This window comes from Haliotis cracherodii, unplaced genomic scaffold (genome assembly GCF_022045235.1).
Source record: "Haliotis cracherodii isolate W230 unplaced genomic scaffold, xgHalCrac1.p SCAF_23, whole genome shotgun sequence".
NCBI classification, from domain to species: Eukaryota; Metazoa; Mollusca; class Gastropoda; order Lepetellida; family Haliotidae; genus Haliotis; species Haliotis cracherodii.
Genome location: NW_027266279.1, coordinates 1609735 through 1634597, shown reverse-complemented (window position 1 = coordinate 1634597; position 24863 = coordinate 1609735). Strand labels below are relative to the sequence as shown.

Sequence of the window (24863 nt, the reverse complement as noted above, 5' to 3'; positions counted from 1 at the left end):
AAGATGTATCACATCAAAGAATTATAATGTTATTGCATGCCAAATCTACATCAGTTACCTACTATTGGACAGTCCACTGCCGATTTGTAGAAGGCACCATCGGCTGAAGTAGTTTATGAATTTATGTTCTCTCAAGCTTACCTCAAGCTACGGCCATATGTCTTCCGCCCATTTTAGCAAGACCATTTTGACCCGTGAAGATCCGGGGTCGGATGGTCAGGCTCGCTGACTTGGTTGATGCATGTCATCGTATCCAAATTGCGTTGATCGGTGTACATGTTGTCAATCACTGGATTGTCTGGTCCAGACTCGATTATTTACAGACCGCCGTCATATAGCTGGAATATTGCGGAGTGCGGCGTTAAACAACAAACAAACACACAAAGCAAGACCATTTCTTCATCCGTGAAACAACTTTATGTGTCCAAGGATCGAGATAAAAGTAAAAACTCCTGCACCGCATCCCCAAACTCAAACCAAACAGCAAACAGCTTTTGGGCGACACTTTCAAGGTGTAACGATTAACGAGAAATCAGGTAGTCCGAAGACCCTTCTCCCGGCTGCTGTCCATACACATCTTTCTGACGCCCGGGCAGTCCGACAAGCAGGTTCCTGTCCTGTGTGCACCCATGTCGAGAAGTAGAACCTCCGATTACAAAGCTGTAAGTATTTACATTTTTCAGTATTATTACAGTAACATGTTATAATATATGTTTGTAATTATGTATCAATGAACAGGAATATTTCAAACAATGGAATTATGATCTTTTCCAGGTACTCAAAGTCTCCTTGACCCCGCCCCTGTGGTCAGTGTGAAATCATCGTCCTGGACTTCGGCGACGTGGAAGGCCTGCAGATCTCTCTTGCCCGACACAGAAGTATGAGGCTGCTCTTTTCATTGATTTTCAGGAAGACTCAACAACTATCGCTACAGGTAACACTATTTTTATGTTAAATATATTATACTATTTTCAAATAAAAATCACGAGCACGTTTATTCCAAGATAAACAAAACGTACAATGTAATTCTTTCTTTTCATCAGAGAGTCGCTGGCACTGTCGTGCTTCCCGAAGGACAGCATCAACAACATGCTCATCACAAGTGTGATACACGGATTTGGACCAGAGTTGAACCCATGATCACAGACCCTTGGACCGCAATCGGAACGATGGTGCTACTGGACCGAATTTGGATCCCTTCGATCGCTGGAACGCACTTTGGTCGCTCTGACAGCAAGTGCCCGAACGGCGCTCAGTCCGCACTATTTGTTTCCTTGCTTATAGTTTCATCAAGTCCGTAACCAGGTTACCGTTACTTCAAAATCGATATTATGAATTTCCAACGTTTCTGTGTTCCGAGCTTCCAATCAGTCTATTACAACATACCCAACTTGTGCCAAGTAGATGCTTAAGTCCTTAATCAACGCTTTGTGGAAACAAGCATTGATCGACTCGTAATTTCACTTCATGTCATCACTGGAAATTACAGTCATTTTGCTTGACCTTTTGTCTCAATATTATTTTTCTCAGTTCATTGCCGATGAACTGTTTACATCAGTCTTGTAACTTTTGGAAGGCATTTTGCCTAACAACACAACAAATACGGTTTCGTCTGTACGGACTCACATCCCAACAGAATTGACTAAAACTTTGTTTTGCATATAACAAGCGGAGCGGGTATTCTGAAATTTTCAACTTGTTCCCAATACTATTCCCTTTTATGAATTTGTTCATTTATTTAGATAAATCCAACGGCATAAATCAACGTATTTCCATATCAGCGTCTTTTCCCAGTGACTGCTCAGCCAGTGTCATTATAACAGCACAGTATCCTTCCTGCATAACATTTTTGCCATTTCGTCCATTTAATGACCGCTTGTGCATGCCAGCTTCATCTGAATCAGACAGACCGATGTCTGCGCGTCAGTTTGTGAGTTGAACAGTAGTCGACAAGGGACAGTGACTGCCCTATGTCATTAACTTTGATTGGGCTATATAAGTTATGATATAATATTATTAATGTGGACAGACATTAACTTCTTACTATTTCAAATCTATTCGTCCTTAAATTTGCAGAACATTGTAACTATCTTTCTTAAAAGGGTTATGTCACATATTATGTCAAGGATTATGGTACGTCACATAGAGGGTTATAGCATGTTAAATGGAGGGTTATAGTTTGCCATATGGAGGGTTATAGTACGTCATATAGAGGGTTATAGCATGTTAAATGGAGGTTTATGGTTTGCCATATGGAGGGTTATAGTACGTCATATAGAGGGTTAAAGTATGTCATTTTGAGGGTTATAATATGTCATATAGAGGGTTAGAAAGGACGTCATAGTCGAAGATTGTTGACGTCATTCGACAAATTGTGGTTCCGCTGCTGTTGCGAATTTAGGCACGGGCATGACATGAACACGAACATAATGTTCTATTTATTACCGAAGAAGATGTCTACATACAGAGACGAAATTTAGTGTTTACCTATAAGGACAGCAAGTCGCAAATGCAGGGTTTGTTTATGTCATATGGAGGGTTAGGGTATGTCATATGTAGAGTTATGGTATGTCATACAGGAGTTAGGGTATGTCATATGGAGAGTTAGGGTATGTCATATGGAGGGTTAGGGTATGTCATATAGGAGTTAGGGTATGTCATATGGAGAGTTAGGGTATGTCATATGGAGGGTTATGGTATGTCATATAGGAGTTAAGCTATGTCATATGGAGAGTTAGGGTATGTCATATGGAGGGTTATGGTATGTTATATGGAGGGTTAGGGTATGTCATATAGGAGTTAAGGTATGTCATATGGAGAGTTATGGTATGTCATATGGAGAGTTAAGGTATGTCATATGGAGGGTTATGGTATGTCATATGGAGAGTTAGGGTATGTCATATGGAGGGTTAGGGTATGTCATATAGGAGTTAAGGTATGTCATATGGAGAGTTAGGGTATGTCATATGGTGAGTTAGGGTATGTCATATGGAGGGTTAGGGTATGTCATATAGGAGTTAAGGTATGTCATATGGAGAGTTAGGGTATGTCATATGGAGAGTTAAGGTATGTCATATAGGAGTTAAGGTATGTCATATGGAGAGTTAAGGTATGTCATATAGGAGTTAAGGTATGTCATATGGAGAGTTAGGGTATGTCATATGGAGAGTTAAGGTATGTCATATGGAGGGTTATGGTATGTCATATGGAGAGTTAGGGTATGTCATATGGAGGGTTAGGGTATGTCATATAGGAGTTAAGGTATGTCATATGGAGAGTTAGGGTATGTCATATGGAGAGTTAGGGTATGTCATATGGAGGGTTAGGGTATGTCATATGGAGAGTTAGGGTATGTCATATAGGAGCTAGAGTATGTCATATGGAGAGTTAGGGTATGTCATATGGAGGGTTAGGGTATGTCATATAGGAGTTATGGTATGTCATATGGAGGGTTAGGGTATGTCATATAGGAGCTAGGGTATGTCATATGGAGAGTTATGGTATGTCATATGGAGAGTTAGGGTATGTCATATAGGAGCTAGAGTATGTCATATGGAGAGTTAGGGTATGTCATATGGAGGGTTAGGGTATGTCATATAGGAGTTATGGTATGTCATATGGAGGGTTAGGGTATGTCATATAGGAGCTAGGGTATGTCATATGGAGAGTTAGGGTATGTCATATGGAGAGTTAGGGCATGTCATATAGGAGCTAGGGTATGTCATATGGAGAGTTAGGGTATGTCATATAGGAGCAAGGGTATGTCATATGGAGAGTTATGGTATGTCAAATAGGAGTTATGGTATGTCATGTAGGAGTTATGGTATGTCAGGTGAGGTGGGGTTGAGTTTAGCATCGCGTCCATGATTATTGCTCATATATAGCGACATGCATTCACTTGTGTGTGCATGCGTGTTCGTGCGTGTGCGTGCGTGTGCGTGTGCGTGTGCGTGTGTGCTTGTAATATTCCGGATGCCGATTGTATAGTGCAGTTTAACATGAATACTCCGCTAAAACACAATAAAGATTCACTAAACACAGAAACGGTACGTGATGATTAGAGTTGGTATTCAGTGAGTTTAAATTATATATTATCAGACAGAAATCTTGATCACCAGTTGACATGGAATCTCTTATTACACAATGCAATTCTCTCCATTTTGTTACTTAATATTGACTATATAAGAGAGCTGGTTAGACTAGCTGGTCAGTCGATTGGTTTTGTTTTCATAAAATACATATTTTTGTTGCTGTAACACTTTTGATCTAATGATATATACAATGTAGATGTATATGTGTACATGGAGTCTGTTACACACGCCCGAGGGGTTTACGTGAGAGTACTCGCATCAAGGTGAAACAACATAGAGGCGACAACGATAGCGAGACTCTCTGATGCATTCTTACCTGTGAGAAACCGGATTGAAATACCGAGCTCTTAAACAAGGTCACTGTAAACAAACCGTTATTGCGCTTTTGTGACTCTGCACTATGCGTGAACTTTATACATTGGGGAAATAGAAGGAAGTGCGGCATGGACGCGGCTCGACCAAACAGAAAACGGGTGTTTTCATTGGCTAGATCATAGATGCTTCGACGCACCTTGTTTATATATGCGCTACAGGTGTCCTATATAAGTAGAAGAACTTGTAACCCTCAACCCGTGTGCGAAATACGCTACAGTCTCCTATATCAGTCAGTAACCCTCAACAGATCGACCCCGTTGACAGTAAGGTAAGACTTCATCCAGTGTAGTGTTTGAATCTACTGCCTATATTTCAGAACTGTTTTACGATTAGGTAGCGGTAGGGAACAATACACAAGTTAGGGAGTGGTTTCTATAGGTTTTCTATCCAACAAAATCAACTTTAAGGGGATTTACAGTTAAAATGAATAAAAAACCCAGCTCCATTCGTCATATTTTATTCTGCAACTGAGCAGTATTATATCCATGAGAAAAAAACAGTCAACTAAGACCCGAAAGCTCGCTTGAGTTATTCAGGGGCTGGTTGGTCGATTTCTCGGAACTTAGCATTTGGAAGACGCTAAAGATAAATTTTGGAATTCACTTTTTTCGTGCATTATGCTGATGTTAAATCTCTTTTGCAACTCGAATTATGTATAACTGTACTAAGAGACAAACGATTAGTAAGGGCAATGTGTACAAATTTCGATTATTCGTAAAAGGTCAGCGTTAAATAAACCTCAAACAGAATCTGTATGTAAAGATAAATACCATGTATTTTTTTTATGTAAAAAATCTTAACCTGTTAACTTGAGAAATTGTTTTTTTTTTTTTTTTATCTCATAACAGAAATATTATAAAGACAGAATTACGTTTGCAAATTTATTTAACTCTTGTGATATTAATGTTCTACCTTTGATAGCTTAATATTTATGTAAATTCTTTAAGATGAGATCGATAAAGATGTAATACTCTTGACATGTGGCCTAAAAGTAATTTATCTTTCATCTGTTCTATTGGCTATGTGGCTGAATTACGAAATAAATTTGAATTGAAAAAAGGGTGTTTTTCCTACAGTTTGTACTGCCCCTTAAGCTATCTTTTAAATAAGATTATGAAAGTTGTAATTGAATCAGATGTGTTGGTACCCTAGACCCAGTGGGTAGTCCGGGTTAGAACAGGCCCCCAGCTATTGACGTTACAGGCGACTTCATGGTTGGGATGGTCATGCTCCACATGCTCGGTGACATGGTTGATGGCGTGTCACCTCACCCCGACGGGACAAATCGTTCCTCATACAATCAAGTACTGGTTTTCCTTGTCCAGACTCAATTATTCATAGGCCGTCGTCATTTAGTTGGAATATTGTTGTGTGCAGCTTTAGACAAGAAACAAACCTTATTCTAGAACCAGCCGGGACATTTGAAACATCTGCAGCTGCAGCTGCAAAACCGGATATTTTAAAATTTTATCTTTATTTTATTCAAGCATCCGTGTTTTTTTCTGGGACAATATAAAATCCCAGGTTCCCCCCTATTGGTGATACATGTCATTTGTCACTCACTCCGGTTGTCACACAGAGGATATGGCGATCAGTTAAGATAATGCCAACTGTTGAGTGTCGATTCCCAAATTGAAACAATATGTTAACCCAGAAATCTGTACGTAAAAGAACTTAGTGTGACACCAACAAACAACCATCAAATGGTGTACACTCATCAAATGTGTTACAAATATTCACTAGGTTTACAAATCAATACAAATTACTGCACAGCATTTACAATGGCAGTACATAATAGAGTGGTAATACAATAGCCAATGGCATTATATTATACGATGGCAGTGGTCAGTATTAAATACAGAAATATAGTGGTGATAGCAAAGGTCAGTGATAAAAACATATATTCACCCAGCGGTCAAGCTTCTGAGATGGACTAGGCAGGGCATCGTGGATGATGAGTGATCCTCACATGAAAGCTGGTCCCGTGTTAGTAATTAAGTCTAACTATCTAATGGAAATTTCTACACAGTGTCCTCACCAGCCTAGCGGCACTAGAACATTACAGAATATTCTACATGAGTCCACGGTATACCGGAAGTTTACATACGACTGCTTACATTAGATAGTACTACATTCCTAACGGCTTATCACTGTCCAAACACAATGCAATGAGCGTCTACCGAATATCAACAGAAACAATGTAACGCAGTTTTAACACTACGGCTGTAATGGAATAATCCTAATTATTTTTAATTAGGGCGGTCTACAGGAGATAGGATGCTGAGAGCTAGAGTCACAGTTTAAATAACTAATCCACACTGGAAAACACACTGTTAACAAAACTAAAAAATAAAGTAGATGTAAGTAATCTAATTCAACTCGCTGTAAACAACACTTACTCCTTCATATCTTTTTACTTTTAGTTTGACATTTCTACAGGAGATGAGATGCTGGACAAGCTTGAGTCCGAGTTTAGATAACTAATTCACATTAAGATTCACATAAGAATTGACTTTCACTTTATGTAAATTTCATGGAGCTTAAACCTCCATAGAGTGAGGGCCAGACCTCAGACGTTCATACAACTTTTGGCCCGCACTCTATGAACAATCATATTACAGAGTGAAAGTCAATTCATATGTTTATTTATATCACCATTTTATACCTCGATGGACGTATTACAAAGTTTCACTTTAACGCGGAATAAAATAGTTCACCAGAGGGAGAGGTTATACATGTCTGTATGTATGCTAAAATTGCTCTACAGGAACATCTTTTGTAGTTTGGTTATAAGAAATAGATTCAAATAATATCATTAGATGAAAAAGGTTTCTTAAGAAGTACCTCAGTAAGTCGGCCACGGTGACAGCGCGTCGTCATACATTTACATCACGTACAGAATGTCAAAATGGGCGACAAGAAACACGTGACGAGAGCAACATATTCACAAGATAAACTTGGGGATTGGTCGTAGCGAGGATATTCTCGAACGGGCATGCAGTTAAACCCTCTGACTTATCCAAATGTATACAAAACACTAAGTTAAAGATAATGGATCCAAATGATAACACACAACGCTTCTGTATCTATGCGTGCCAGGGAAATCTCAGGGGTTTTCCCAGGAATGTTGAAGTAGTCCGTCAGTGTTGTCGTCATTTCATGAATACAATCTCGTGAAAAACGTATGAAGGACAAAATGTGTGATTAATGTGCTTATGATTAAAAAATGATCAGAGTTGATCTACAGGTAACCTAGCCCTACATTGAAAGCACAATATGTTTATCTCCATTCTACCATGACTAAATAAAACGCGAACGTTTTGGTGCTGGAAAATACATTGAGTGAAGCGGCATGGGTTGAGTCCAGTGTTTCATTGGGTTGTCGATCAGAATTTACGGAATAATCGGCAACAGCCTTTATCAAAATATGGCACTGTGTATGCTCATGCAGTTTGTTTACACCCCAGTACTCCAACATATGACAGGAATAGAAAGCATTTTAGCACGACAACTTGGTAATTTTATGCTAACATGAGGTGGGCACACATAACGAAAACTAAGCAAGCTCAGCAAAGTTTTCGTTCTTCAACGCACGTCACTATTATGACGTTATATCGCTCATTGTGACGCAAAAGATATGACGTCACAGTCGTATATGGAAAATCGCAAGATTCCAAGCTATCTGTACTCCCCAAAACTTAAAACACATAGCAGATTTATAACGTGATTTCTGCACGAAATGTATTGAAACACATCCTTTTAATATTTTGGTAACCGCAACTTTGTATTTTGTAACCTATAACCTACGGACAATGACTAAAATATTCTCATTCGTCACAACTCGCCTCTTTCCGTAACCTGCAAGAAGACTCGTCCCCCTATCGATGAATGTTATGTGGGAAATAAGACAAACCAATCAGAATGCGCGTATGATTTCAAGTTCTTCGTCAAAGAATCCCTCAGAAATATTTTTTTGATTTTACATGTCTTGCATCTAAAAATATACCCAATGCACAGTTAAATGTGTTCAACCATACTTTATAATTCCGCATGTCCATCTGAAATATATATAATATATATATATGTGAACCATAACGCGACGAGTTGACAATTATTTTAGGTATGCCCGTTTGCGCTAAGACGGAACCCGGTCGCAAAAATGGCCATGAGAGGGGCACGAGTCGCTATTCGGCTTGTCCCGGAATAACACGAGTTGGACACGAATGAAATATTCTATGAATATTAGCTTCCGCGGTGATTCGGCCGTCAAATCTACTATTTCAATCAGAGCGGGGTTTATTGTGATTTCACAACATCTGATTGAGGAATTTCCAAATTCATGGTAGAATAAAGAATGATCTTGTCTAATATGCAGTTTCAATAAAAAAACAAAACCCAAGAAATTTGGGCACTTAGGTGTTAACAATCTCACGACGATGCAGTATAATCACATATTTCATTTTGTATATTTGTATGTTTATATGTTTCCACAGGATGAAGTCGGTGTGTGTTTTGGGGTGTCTTCTTCTTGTTTTGGGAGCTGTTTCCTCCCACCTGAGTGAGCAAACTTTCACGTACTTTGGTGTAAATATTTCCTGTGCTGCGTGGAGTTACGCCCCATAATTTGCCAGGACCTACTTATTATGGGTTCGAATCCCGTTTCAGCACTTGATCCATGGTTTCAAGTGTCAGACAGCATATTACCCGTGCTCGTTCGTCCCAGTGTTGACGACAAAGACCTGCATCCTAGTGGTTGTTCTCCCACAATATCCTGACACCGAGATACATGTGACACACTGTTGCACCAAACTCATTGGCTCACCGTTTTCACAGACTAAAACACAGATGTGAAGATCCGGGTTAAAATAGGTCTTCAGCAGCCCGTGCTTGCAGTAAAAGCCGACCATGCTTGTCGTATAGGAGGCGACTGACGATATCGGATTGTCAGACTCCCTGCCTTGGTTGATGCATGTCATCGAATCCCAATTGCGTAGATCGATGACTGGATTGTCTTGTCCTGACTCGATTATTTACAGACCGCCGTCATATAAACTAATGTCCAAAAGAAACGATGCCAAGTGTTCGAAAGGTTATGGAAGAAAAACAAAACCATACAGAAAAATCATATTGGTATATTTCATTAGAGCAATCTTTTAACATCATGTGTACAAAAATTCATTTTAATCATATTTTAACATGCAGACGTTTGTGTTGGTATTGTGTTCCTAACGTGCCGGGTCAACAGTTTTAACAGTAGATCTGCACGTGGATTTCGTGCTACAGCACATGACATCGGTTTTTGCAAAGTGTACGTTTTTTACACAAATTGTCAAATTTTCCCGGTTTTCCCCACCGATCACATTTGGCTTGGTACGTGGGGTATGTCTAAATATGTTTTCATATAAAGTAAATCACTTATAACTCAAAATGAATTAAAAATAGTTGGTATCGTTACTTTTGGACATTAGTTTAGCTGTAATATTGCTGAGTGCAGCGTTAAACAACAAACAAACAGACTAAAAACGTTACTGTTAATTTTGAAAGCTTGACATGTACGTTCTGATGTCTTATGCAACATTTGCATCTCTTGTATTGTCTTTCAGGTGTTGCACCCGTGTTTAAACAACGCCACTGCTTGTGCGTTATCCGCTGCTGCCCCTTCTCTGAATCTTCGCTCTCCAAACGAAGTTTGACCCAAGCTTTCTCAGACATGGCCCACGTTCGACACAAACGATGCTGCGGCTGCATCAATTGCAATCACATTTCTTAATTTGATTTGTGGATGTGTTTGGTTGTATTGTTGTTTGGTGTAGCGAACGTACATACAGTTGTATTCGAATGTGATCAAGGCACGTGTAGAACATTATAAGCTTATCAAGCATTAAACCGCATCATCATAAGATGTGTAAAAGTAATATGCCTTGCTAATGGCAAGGTTCGCTATAAACGAAATAATGTCGAGATTTTTGTTACATGAAATAATTGCGAAATTCTTCTGAAAGGAATTAATGTAGAAATTTGTTTTAAGCCAAATAAATTCCAGATTCGTTTTAGACGAAATTACGAGATCCAAAAAAACGAAACGGAGTTTGTTGTTTATCCTTAAGTATGACTCTGCCGGTGGGAGAGGATACGCTCACCTTTTCGCGAACACCTGGTGTCATCACTGTTTGACAGTGATTTATGGATACACACATATGATATTTATTTATTCGTAACTGGTGATTTTGTAAGCTCTAAGCTCACGCTTGGACACACTAAAATGGACTTATGCGAGGTTGGCCTTGGTGCGGGTTTGTTGCCACTTCCTGAATATATAACACCGTTAGGAATGGCCTGAAGAGGCCCGTTTGAGATGAAAGACTTCTTCAGTAAATCAAATCCAACTTTTATTTTTACAGTTTTTTATATATAATACTTTTTTTATATATATACTAGCAGAAAATAAATGGTTAAATATACCCTCCGAGTTACCCTGTGTAATCTCTACAACGAAGAAGCTTGGTTTTTACCTCACCAGGACTGAAGGTCTAAGTGCATTCCACTGTTCCACTAAACGTCTGAGTGAGTGAGTGAGTGAGTTGGGTTTAACGCCGCTTTTAACATTATTCCAGTTATATCACGGCGGTTTTTTTAAACGTCTGAAGGGTGAACCATTTGAAGGAATTTTAGCATCGTATTAGACAGATGGTCGTGGCGTGAAGATGTGTATTTTTTAAATGAAAGAAAAGTTTAATCCTGACAATCATAAGTCTTGTCAGAAACCGCCAGGTCTAGTAATCTGCAAACATTTATTTGATGTCAGATGTCAGATTCAGACTGTTTGTGCCAGAAATGAAAAATAATCGAAAACTAAAAAAATAAATAAATTAGAAGAGCTCTTCTCTGAAAGAGGTGTCACATTCGAGTTACTTAAACTTTATGAAGATGTATTGGACCATATTATGTCAAGTGTTATCTTCACAAAAACCAAAAGGTTGACAGAGCGGATATCACGGAAGGATATCTAGCTTGACATCACGCTGATATATCATGACATTCAGATTAAGATGAAATAAAACAAGTTAAGAAATTCACATTAATGGAGTTGACAATTGTGTCGATGAGTGGGAAAGGACCTATGGGTGACGAATGCAAGGATGGATAACACCAAACGGACAGTGGCGTGGCGTGGCCTTTTAAAGACGTTCATTTAAAGACGACATGCCGCTTTATACACGAGAAACAGAACACCTCTGTGCTTTACTCGTTAAAATATGTAACAGTGTGAAGCGGATTTAGATAATACCTTTCAAGCAACAAGGATTGATTCGTGTCCCCAGAAAATAAATATTTGAAGATTTACGGTCTGTAAGAATGTATAATTGATGAAAAGACGACAGTCAACAACACCAACAACAACAATAATAATAATGATAATAATAATAATGATTGTAACACAACATAGCCAAACAAAAATATATAAAAGTGCATTTCTAATGCACCAGATTCCATTCACCAAGTTATGCTCAGGTCTACAGCAACCCATGCTTGCCGTAAAAGGCAACTAACGGGATCGGGTGGTCAGACTCGCTGACTTGGTTAAAGCATGTCATCGATCCTAATTGCGTGGATTGATGCTCATGATATCAATCACTGGATTGTCTGGTCCAGAATCGATTATTTACAGACCGCCGTTATATAGCTGGAATATTGCTGAGTGTGGCGTAAAACAACAAACAAACAAACTACCAAGCAGGTTATGCCACAGCATGGAGAATGTTTGTGTGTGTTTGTGTGTGCGCGCGTGCGTGCGTGCGTGCGTGCGTGCGTGTGTGCGTGCGTGTTGGATCAGGACTGGATAGTGGATCAGGACTGGATAGTACTGTTTAAAAAGGAATCTCTTTAAATGTGCCTTGATTGATGGTGAAAATAGAGTGCAAGTACATCTCAGCTGTAACTTGTGGATCAAGATGACGATACACTTTAGGATACATGTAATTATATCTACATCTACAAGATACAGTATTCAGCATCTAGTTTTAAAACATACACTTCCACTGTCAGGCTTCTTTTAGAACGACGTTACAATTTCTACTGGACAATACTGATAAAACGTCACCTTCTGCCGCTCTCCGGACAATACAATTAAAGGCGCGGATCAGCCAATCAGATTGAAGCGAAAGTACGCATTTCTCGGCGACACTATTTCCCCTAAACTCATGCCCCTGTGAGAGAGCTTAATATAAACGGATGTGCTCAAGATGCATGTGTCAGTCAGTGGTTTAATGTCCGTGCTGAATCATGCTCTGCAGATGTCCCCCATCTCCGGCGTTCGTTGCTGTGATTGGATTGTGTAATTCCCCGAGCAAGGCGTTTTTCAGTGTTTAAGTCTCTTTTGAAATTATTTTAAGACACCAGTATTTAACATTTTAAATACCCAACGAATTTCTTCCTTGTCATAAATACATGTACTGGTGCGGGGGACATCCTGGTAGGTATGGCTGAATTAATTCATTTAAATGATGCAAAGATATTCTTGTCGCATAACAGGAATTGTCCCCCCCCAAAAAAAAACAAAAAAACAAAAACAAAAAAACAAAACAAAACAAAACAAAACAAAACAAACAAAAAAACAATTGAAAAAATAAAAAAATAAAAACATAAAATAAATTATGTATTGCACTTTACGAGGTGTTTTACAAACAAACACGTACTTTAGCTGGCCGTAACAATCGTTTGTTGAATAACGCAGCCTTCTTCTGTCAATTATATTTGATTAAAGTGTCATTTGACGCATCGCAAGCTCGAACACAAGAAGTCCGTTTCGAAGGCAACATACTGAAATTTACGATGGCTACTTGGAGGTAATAGTGTGGAACTAACATCAATCTTAAATGTTAATCGTTTGTGAATGAGTGAACAAACAAATAAACAAAGATATGAGACATATACTGAACAAAAAAAGTTTGGGATCATGAATAAAGTCTGGGGATATTTGTATAAAATTGTCTACACTACAAATGTTTGTTTTTGTTTTTTGTCTGTTCAATAAAGCTAATAAAGTCTGTTGACAAACTTAAAGATTACAAACCATGTGGAAGAATAGATCCATGGTACGCAGTATTGGGGGGTAACAATGTCTTCCCTGATTGTGTATCATCGTTCACGACGGCGTGGACTCATACTGTCGACCACTCGTTTTCCCATCCCAGATTCGATGTTTTGACATCCCCTCCTGGTAGAGCTTCGTCCCCGCCTGGTAGAGCTTCGTCCCAGCCTGGTAGAGCTTGGATATTGCAATACCAAGACGTTAAGAGATTGTACTTGTTGTTACCCTGTCTGGCACTCAGCGTTAAGGTGATAAAATAATGACTGAGTGGTATCCATGTTCAAACTGCGGGGGGCGGTCGGGTAGCCTAGTGGTTATAGCGTTCGCTCGTCACGCCGAAGACCCGCGTTCGATTCCCGACATGGGTACAAGGTGTGAAGGCCATTTCTGGTTTCCCCCGCTGTGATATTGCTGGAATATTGCTAAAAGCGGCATAAAACCATACTCACTCTCTAAAACTGCGGCATGGTATCTCATTTGGACGGTAGTTTGTCCGCACGAGCAAAAACAGCATCACTCACAAGTACATGCATTCATACAGATTTATGCAGTAATGTAAGGCCCATAATACATTTCAGGTTTCACGTCTTTTCGTTTGGGCATTTCCGAGAATGCTGGTATATTTGCAGTTGGTAAATATACTTTCAGCAATTCACAGTTATGCAGTATTAGTTTAATAATACAGGAGATCAACAGAATGATAGTTACAGAGGTAATTAGTTTCTTACTTTTTTCACTTCACACAAGTAGCACCAAGGACGTAGTAGCCATTTATCTCTTAAACGCTTCCGGTGAACGGTTTGATGTAATGTAAGATGGAAAAACATACTTGTCGAAGAGATTAATAAACTTTACAAACCTTTATGTATACTATTGTATACTAGCAGTTGGTACAAATTTTCCGAAGTTTAGTCACTGTCCTGTCAGGTCCAGGCTCTATTATTGACAGGCTGCGGTGATATAGCGGTGACGGAGGCATTAAACAACATTCATCCACCATCAACCATTGCGATGACCGATGTATGTCATAATTACAAACATTTCTCACCATCGCTTAGGAGATGATTGTAACGTCATGATGCTACCCAGTATGACAGCTACATACTCACCACAACATACACGCCACTGCAGACACATCACTGCAGACACATCACTACATACACGCCACTGCAGACACATCACTACATACACGCCACTGCAGACACATCACTACATACACGCCACTGCAGACACACCACTACAGACACATCACTACAGACACATCACTACATACACGCCACTACAGACACATCACTACATACACACTACTACAGACACATCACTACATACACACCACTGCAGACACACCACTACATACACGCCACTGCAGACACACCACTACATACACGCCACTGCAGACACATCACTACATACACGCCACTGCAGACACACCACTACATACACACTACTACAGACACATCACTACATACACACCACTGCAGACACACCACTACATACACACCACTGCAGACACATCACTACATACACACCACTGCAGACACATCACTACATACACACTACTACAGACACATCACTACATACACACCACTGCAGACACACCACTACATACACGCCACTGCAGACACATCACTACATTCACACCACTACATACACACCACTGCAGACACATCACTACATACACACCACAACATACACACCACTGCAGACACATCACTACATACACACCACTGCAGACACATCACAACATACACGCCACTGCAGACACATCACTTCATACACGCCACTGCAGACACATCACTTCATACACACCACTACATACACACCACTGCAGACACATCACTACATACACACCACTGCAGACACATCACTACATACACGCCACTACAGAAACACCACAACATACACGCCACTGCAGACACATCACTACATACACGCCACTGCAGACACGCCACTGCAGACACATCACTACATACACGCCACTGCAGACACATCACTACATACACGCCACTGCACACACATCACTACATACACGCCACTGCAGACACATCACTACATACACGCCACTACACACACCACAACATACACAACTTCATACACACCACTACATACACGCCTCTACACACACACCACAACAGACACACCACAACATACACGCCACTACACACACACCACAACATACACACCACAACATACACGCCACTACAGACACACCACAACATACACGCCACTACAGATACACCGCAACATACACGCCACTACACACACCACAACATACACGCCACTACACACACACCACAACATACACGCCACTGCAGACACATCACTACCTACACGCCACTGCAGACACATCACTACATACACACCACTGCAGACACATCACTACATACACGCCACTGCAGACACATCACTACATACACACCACTGCAGACACATCACTACATACACGCCACTGCAGACACATCACTACATACACGCCACTGCAGACACATCACTACATACACGCCACTGCAGACACATCACTACATACACGCCACTGCAGACACATCACTACATACACGCCACTGCAGACACATCACTACATACACGCCACTGCAGACACATCACTACATACACGCCACTGCAGACACATCACTACATACACGCCACTGCAGACACATCACTACATACACACCACTACATACACACCACTACACACACAACACAACATACACAACTTCATACACACCACTACATACACGCCACTACACACACAACACAACATACACAACTTCATACACACCACAACAGACACACCACAACATACACGCCACAACAAACACACCACTACATACACGCCACTACAAACACACCACAACATACACGCCACAACAAACACACCACTACATACACGCCACTACAAACACACCACAACATACATGCCACAACATACACCACTACATACACACCACTACATACACACCACTACATACACACCACTACATACACACCACTACATACACACCACAACATATATACAGCACAACATACACACCACTACATACACAACACTACATACACACCACTACATACACACCACAACATACACACCACTACATACACACCACTACAGACACACCACTACATACATACCACAACATACACACCACTACATACACACCACTACATACACACCACTACATACACACCACTACATACACACCACTACATACACACCACAACATATATACAGCACAACATACACGCCACTACATACACACCACTACAGACACACCACTACATACACACCACTACAGACACACCACTACAGACACACCACAACATACACACCACTACAGACACACCACTACATACACACCACTACAGACACACCACAACACACACACCACTACATACACACCACTACATACACACCACTACAGACACACCACTACATACACACCACTACAGACACACCACAACACACACACCACTACATACACACCACTACAGACACACCACTACATACACACCACTACATACACACCACAACACACACACCACAACATACACAGCACAACATACATGCCAATACATACACACCACTACATACACACCACTACATACACACCACAACACACACACCACAACATACACACCACAACATACACACCACTACATACACACCACTACATACATACCACAACATACACACCACTACATACACACCACTACATACACACCACTACATACACACCACAACATATATACAGCACAACATACACACCACTACATACACAACACTACATACACACCACTACATACACACCACAACATACACACCACTACATACACACCACTACAGACACACCACTACATACATACCACAACATACACACCACTACATACACACCACTACATACACACCACTACATACACACCACTACATACACACCACAACATATATACAGCACAACATACACGCCACTACATACACACCACTACAGACACACCACTACATACACACCACTACAGACACACCACTACAGACACACCACAACATACACACCACTACAGACACACCACTACATACACACCACTACAGACACACCACAACACACACACCACTACATACACACCACTACATACACACCACTACAGACACACCACTACATACACACCACTACAGACACACCACAACACACACACCACTACATACACACCACTACAGACACACCACTACATACACACCACTACATACACACCACAACACACACACCACAACATACACACCACTACATACACACCACTACATACACACCACTACATACACACCACTACATACACACCACAACATATATACAGCACAACATACACGCCACTACATACACAACACTACATACACACCACAACATGCACACCACTACAGACACATCACTACATACACACCACTACAGACAAATCACTACATACACAGCACTACATACACATCACTACATACACACCACTACAGACACATCACTACATACACACCACTACAGACACATCACTACATACACACCACAACATACACACCACAACATACACACCACTACAGACACACCACAACATACACACCACTACATACACACTACTACAGACACACCACTACATACACACCACTACATACACACTACTACAGACACACCACTACATACACACCACTACATACACACTACTACAGACACACCACTACATACACACCACTACAGACACACCAGAACATACACAGCACAACATACACACTACTACATACACACTACTACATACACACCACTACATACACACTACTACAGACACACCACTACATACACACCACTACAGACACACCAGAACATACACAGCACAACATACACGCCACTACACACACACGACAACATACACACCACTACATACACACCACAACATACACACCACAACATACACCACTACAGACACACCACTACATACACACGACAACATACACACCACTACATACACACCACTACATACACACCACAACATACACGCCAATACATACACACCACTACATACACACCACAACATACACGCCAATACATACACACCACTACATACACACCACAACATACACACCACTACATACACACCACAACATACACGCCAATACATACACACCACTACATACACACCACTACATACACACCACTACATACACACCACAACATACACGCCAATACATACACAACACTACATACACACAACAACATACACGCCAATATATACACACCACTATAGACACTCCACAACATTCAGAAAATGAACTGATATGACAACATGATAATACCAATGCTGAAATATTTCCCCTTCAAGGATGAGGATATGACATATCTTGCCCAGGTGCTGTTGATCGTAACCGATTTCGGCTGTCACTGACAAACAAAAGTTCTTTCTCAGCCAATGAGACGCGAGCTTCCTGGCCCGGCTTGCTAACTCCGCCCACCTCGATGTCCGGGTTGCGTTGTACATAAACCACAGCCCCAAGACTTGACAGTGATGAAGTCGAAAACTACATTTCATTCTTTTGATTTTATGAAAGGTAAGACATGTTTGATACATCATTCAAGGCCCCAGTAAAGCTTTCAAAATGTATTATGGTAGCCACGTGAGGGCATTTCCAAATTTGACGTATCAGTGACAAAAATGATGTCAGATGCAATTTCCTAATACTTAGTATTTTTTATTTGTACCATATGTTCCCGTGTTTTTTACAGGCGAGCAGTGGGCATGGGTGGCCCAGTCGTCTAAGGCGCCGCGATTCGCTGTGCAGAGTTGCGTCCCTTGGGCAGGCCAGAAACCTATGATTGTGGGTTCGAATCCCTGTTCGCCCCGATTATGTTTCTAGGTTTGTCAGCACCATACCCGTGCTCGTGGGTTTCACCGAAGTGGTAAACGTCAAAGAGCTGCATCACTTCGGGCTTTCCTCCCACATTAAGCTGACACACCGCGATATAACTGGAATACTGTTAAAAGCGGCGTTGATAGTGTTTCATAAACTCCTGCTCATGAAATGGTCAGAATCATCGTACAGTCGACTCTGCTTTTGGCAGAGGTTACTGATGATATGGAAAGGGCTTTGTCGCTTTTATTAACATTGTAACAAAAAGTACCATAATTCTTGTAACGTCTTTTGGTTAATCTCGCGACAAGGGCATGAAAACCTCATACCTTCCGCTATCCGGGTAGATGCTTTATCCACTGAGGCGGTTATAATAAATTTTATGTTGCTTAGCATAACTTCCAACACATAAACTGAAGACTTTATCTGATTCAGCTAAAACGCAGCATGTTACCATGGGAATAATGGAAGTAAACACACATATTTTACACGCTTGTTACTGTATTATATATATATTAGCCAATGACATGACTTTCTGTTGTAAGAGCTCCTGATAACGTTTTATGTAATTGAGTTTTTTTACTCAAAGGTTTTTTATTTTAATCGGGTTATTACATTTTTCGTTTGGAAACCAATATTATTTTTCACTCATCTGTTCATCATTCTATTGTTTTTTTCCAAAATGAGTTGACATTTTGAGACTTCAAAAAAAATATGTTTTAGATGTATATAAGGGTTCTAACAATACACTTGACTCGGAAAGTAAATTAGCTCCTAATTGTATTTCTGAAATTCGCTCGTTTGTACGCATGCTGAAAAAGCTTCATTGGGTATTTACGCATGCTGTTTTTATACATTTGAGATACTATATAGTATTCATGTAATGCATGCGGTTCTGTACTCAAGTAAAATTGAATATATTTATTTGGTTTTTTTTTATCATTATTATTTATTTTATTTTATTTTTTATTTTTAAAAAAATTATTATTATTATTATTATTATTATTATTATTATTATTATTATTATTATTATAATATTTTATTTTTTTTTGGGGGGGGGATTTTACGCAAATACGCAGCTTATCTTTAGCTCTGCAGCTGTTGTTATTTCCATATTGAACGGTTAGTTTGAATTTTGTCTGAGACAATATAAAACTCACCCCCCCCCCCCCCCCCCACACACACACACACCAAACCTCAACACACAAAACCTCACCCTCAACCCCACTGTGTTGTAAAACGAGCATATTTCTTGCACGTTTTTCTTTACTGCCAAGAAGCAGAATTTCTACACTTGTACCCAATAGACTTAATTCAAAATTATCATATCGGTTTTAGTTTCAACAATGTCAGTAAATACACTAGCGTGTCACTGGATTTTCTGGTCCATCGATCAGGCGACAACAGCTAGTATTTTATGAAAATAGTGTGTGGCGGGTGCTTCCAGTGGGGCAGGGTCCCTTGGGCACACCAGAAACCTATGATTGTGGGTTCGAATCCCGGTTCGCCCCGATTATGTTTCTAGGTTTGTCAGCACCATACCCGTGCTCGTGGGTTTCACCGAAGTGGTAAACGTCTGTGACCTGCATCACTTCGGGCTTTCCTCCCACATTAAGCTGACACGCCGTGATATAACTGGAATACTGTTAAAAGCGGCGATAAACCCAACTCACTCACTCACTCACTCACTCCAGTAGGGCGGGACATACTTACTCTTTTCGCGAACACCCGGTGTCACCTCTGATTTTTAGTTATCCATTCATAAAATTTTCACAGCTATTTTGCCTTTTCCGCCCAAAAGAATCTGTTTCGAAGACTGACTAGTCTCTGGCGTAGACCTTTTGTATTTGCCTACATTTTACTGTGAATATAAACGTACGGTTTAGATCAAACAAAGACAATATGAAGATGTGCCCAATCCTTGATGAACGTAAAATCCAGTTACATAAAAGCGATAAAACCCTTTCAATAAATCATGAGAAGTATGAGAGTCCATTGTACGATTCTGACAATGTCATCAGCATGTATTTATGAATCACTATCACATAGTGATTATACCAAGGGTTTGCGAAGAGGTGAGAGTATCCTTCCACACTGGTGGCAACCGTCACAAACACATTCAAAGGCAAGTCAGCTGTTCCCAATTGTAAATACAAACACCAATACATCGGTAAAATGAATTACCTGTATCTCCCAAGTGACTACAGACTGATATTAGCACGCCGTACCTTCTGCAGAAACAATGACGTCAGTTTCTAATCCGGTGACAAATTGTCAGATGACTCCATGTGATACCATGCGAAGCAAATTGTGCGTTGAAACGTTGGCATAATTCCTTGAAACAACAGTATTCCTTTGAAGTACTGACCTATTGAACTATTGACTCTGCATTACCAAAGACATTTAAACGTTAATAAACGTTACTAGATCGATGCCCGTATCAAACACACCACCATCAGATACATATTTCATGTTTGTTGTTTCGTTTTTGGCCACCATCAAACATCAGTGTATATTTGCTTTTGCCCGGTTATTTATTTTTTATTTGTTTTTTACAGCCAAGCTATCTGTCACTTCATCATTATCACCATAATTGTATTTGTTATCATGATTAATGCCGTCATCGCCATCAAAGGTATAATCTCCACCACTGTTGTTATCTTCAGGATGAAGACGGCCCTCCTGCTTTTGCCATGCGTCCTTCTGGTAGGCTCCATCACGTGTCAGTCATGTAGGTACAGGCGCACTCATGTGACTATTTCATAAAATTGAATGGGGAAATGCAACTTCACACCCCGTTAGTCCTTCGCACAGGAGGTAATAACCTAAGCGTATACTATTGTACTGTTATACGAGAGCCCACAGAAGCGCTTTTGGTAAATGTAGACGTGGCACCGCTCCTATCCAAATTGAATTAGGGCATTATATTAATATTCCAAATTGAATTGAATTATCAATGGGAGACCTTAATGTCACTCCGTGACCTCAATATACCCCTGAGATCTCAATACTTATCTCAAACCCCAATAGCAATCTGCAACCTCGATATCCACCGTTGACCTGAATGCCAATCCTAGACCTCAATATACCCCTGAGATCTCAATACTTGTCTCAAACCTCAATAGCAATCTGCAACCTCGATATCCACCGTTGCCCTTAATGCCACTCCGAGACCTCAATATACCCCTGAGATCTCAATACTAATCTCAAACCTCAATACCGACCAGCAACCTCAATATCAATGGAAGACATTAATGTCACTCCGAGAAAATATATCCCTGAGATCTCAAAGCTAATCTAAAACCCCCTTACCGACCCACAACCTCAAGGTTACCCGAAGACCTTAATATCCCTCCCATACCTGTATATACTGATTATATAGATGCTGCTACTTAACATGTTAAAATTAATATTGTATATACTATTGCAAAGGCCGTGTGTGTGTGTGTGTGTGTGTGTGTGTGTGTGTGTGTGTGTGTGTGTGTGTGGAGGGGGGGTTGGGGTTGGGGGGGGGGGGGGGGGGGGGGGGTTGGGTGTGTGTGTGTGGGGGATAGATTGATTGTTGACCATGCTCGACAAGCTTGACTTAGTATCTGGGCATTGCTGCACGCTAAATCACGCATGTTTAAGTTTTCGCCGTCGTGATAAGACTGTAAAATTGTCGGCGTAAAACAACATACCTTCACTTACTTACTCAATTCGTTAACGATTAATTCTTGTTTTTCAGATCAAGGATATGCGGACGACATCGTTTACTGCACGTGTGAAATCAGGTGCTGCCCCCAGTTCCTGTCGAAATTGAGCAAGAGGAGTGTTTCGCAAGCCTTCTTCGACATGGCCCATGTTCGACACAAACGGTGTTGTGGGTGCACGCGGTGTCAGGACTACCCATGGATGTCTGACAGACGAGGGAGGTCGAGTTTAATTTAATCAACTATACGAGATATCGAACAATGCATATCTGATTACACTATATCGCTGGTGTATTGTATTGACCGTTTCTTGTAATCACTTGTACTTTCAATAACGATGTTGTCAGAGCTCAAAATAAAAATCAGATAATTAAAAATAAAACATACTTTTAAAATGATTTGTGAAAACAAATGTCTGTCAGGTAAAATATAGATACAAAGGAAACAAATTCCTTCGAGGATGAGCCCCATACAGAAGGAATTGAAGAGCGGTGAAATGTTGTTGACATTATATGATGTCAATGACAATCTACGATATCTTGAGTCAATTGACCTAATTGTTTCGCTGCGACAGTAAAATAATCAGGGGTCTGTGATCATTGGAAAATGGACAAACTCGCAGAAATAGGGCTTTACACCAATAGTAATCCTTTAAGATGGCATTGAGTCCAACATGAGGGACATGTAGACGTGGGCAGCAGAGTTTATGCGTGGCAGGGAGAGCCTTGAAGACGACCATCTTTACTGGAAGGCCTGGGACGTGAGCAACATCAAAAATGCCATGGTGATGACCGACCGGCGACTGACTGAGTGTCGTATTGCCTGTTCTGTAGGTATGTCCGGGGAGAGTGTACTTGCCATTATCAAAAAAACCTGGGAAGTGAAGAGGGGACATTCCAAGGTGACGGCAAACAGACACATTTCTAGGTGACGGCAAGCTGACACATTCCTAGGTGACGGCAATCTGACACATTCCTAGGTGACGGCAAGCTGACACATTCCTAGGTGACGGCAATCTGACACATTCCTAGGTGACGGCAATCTGACACATTCCTAGGTGACGGCAATCTGACACATTCCTAGGTGACGGCAGACAGACACATTTCTAGGTGACGGCAAGCTGACACATTCCTAGGTGACGGCAGACAGACACATTTCTAGGTGACGGCAAGCTGACACATTCCTAGGTGACGGCAGTCTGACACATTCCTAGGTGACGGCAAGCTGACACAGTCCTTGGTGACAGCAAGCTGACACAGTCCTTGGTGACGGCAAGCTGACACAGTCCTTGGTGACAGCAAGCTGACACAGTCCTTGGTGACGGCAAGCTGTCACGGTCCTTGGTGACGGCAAGCTGACACAGTCCTTGGTGACGGCAAGCTGTCACATTCCTAGGTGACAGCATAATGACATATTCCAAGGTGACAGCATAATGACATATTCCTATGTGACAGCTTCATGACACATTCCTTGGTGACGGCAAGCTGACACATTCCTAGGTGACGGCAAACTGATACATTCCTAGGTGACAGCATCATGACACATTCCTAGATGACTGCAAACTGACACATTCCTATGTGGCTGCAAACTGACACATTCCTAGGTGACAGCATCATGACACATTCCTATGTGACTGCAAACTGGCATTCCTTGGTGACGACTCGTTCCTAGGTCATTACATTCATTACGTCCAATGCAACTCCCCATTTTGACTAATGCCTTATATTCCAGGGATTTTTTCA

The 24863-nt window shown here is 40.8% G+C and overlaps 2 long non-coding RNA genes across 2 annotated transcripts; both read left to right on the top strand.

Annotated features, from left to right (window-relative positions):
• The first annotated feature begins 4617 nt into the window (after positions 1-4617).
• LOC139471799 (uncharacterized) lies at positions 4618-10819 on the top strand. The gene is made up of 3 exons (XR_011653866.1): positions 4618-4734; positions 8960-9024; positions 10070-10819. It is a non-coding gene; the product is annotated as an uncharacterized lncRNA (long non-coding RNA).
• Positions 10820-19075: 8256 nt separating this feature from the next.
• Positions 19076-23465, top strand: LOC139471963 (uncharacterized). Its single transcript, XR_011653871.1, has 3 exons — positions 19076-19129; positions 22096-22160; positions 23157-23465. It is a non-coding gene; the product is annotated as an uncharacterized lncRNA (long non-coding RNA).
• Positions 23466-24863: the final 1398 nt, after the last annotated feature.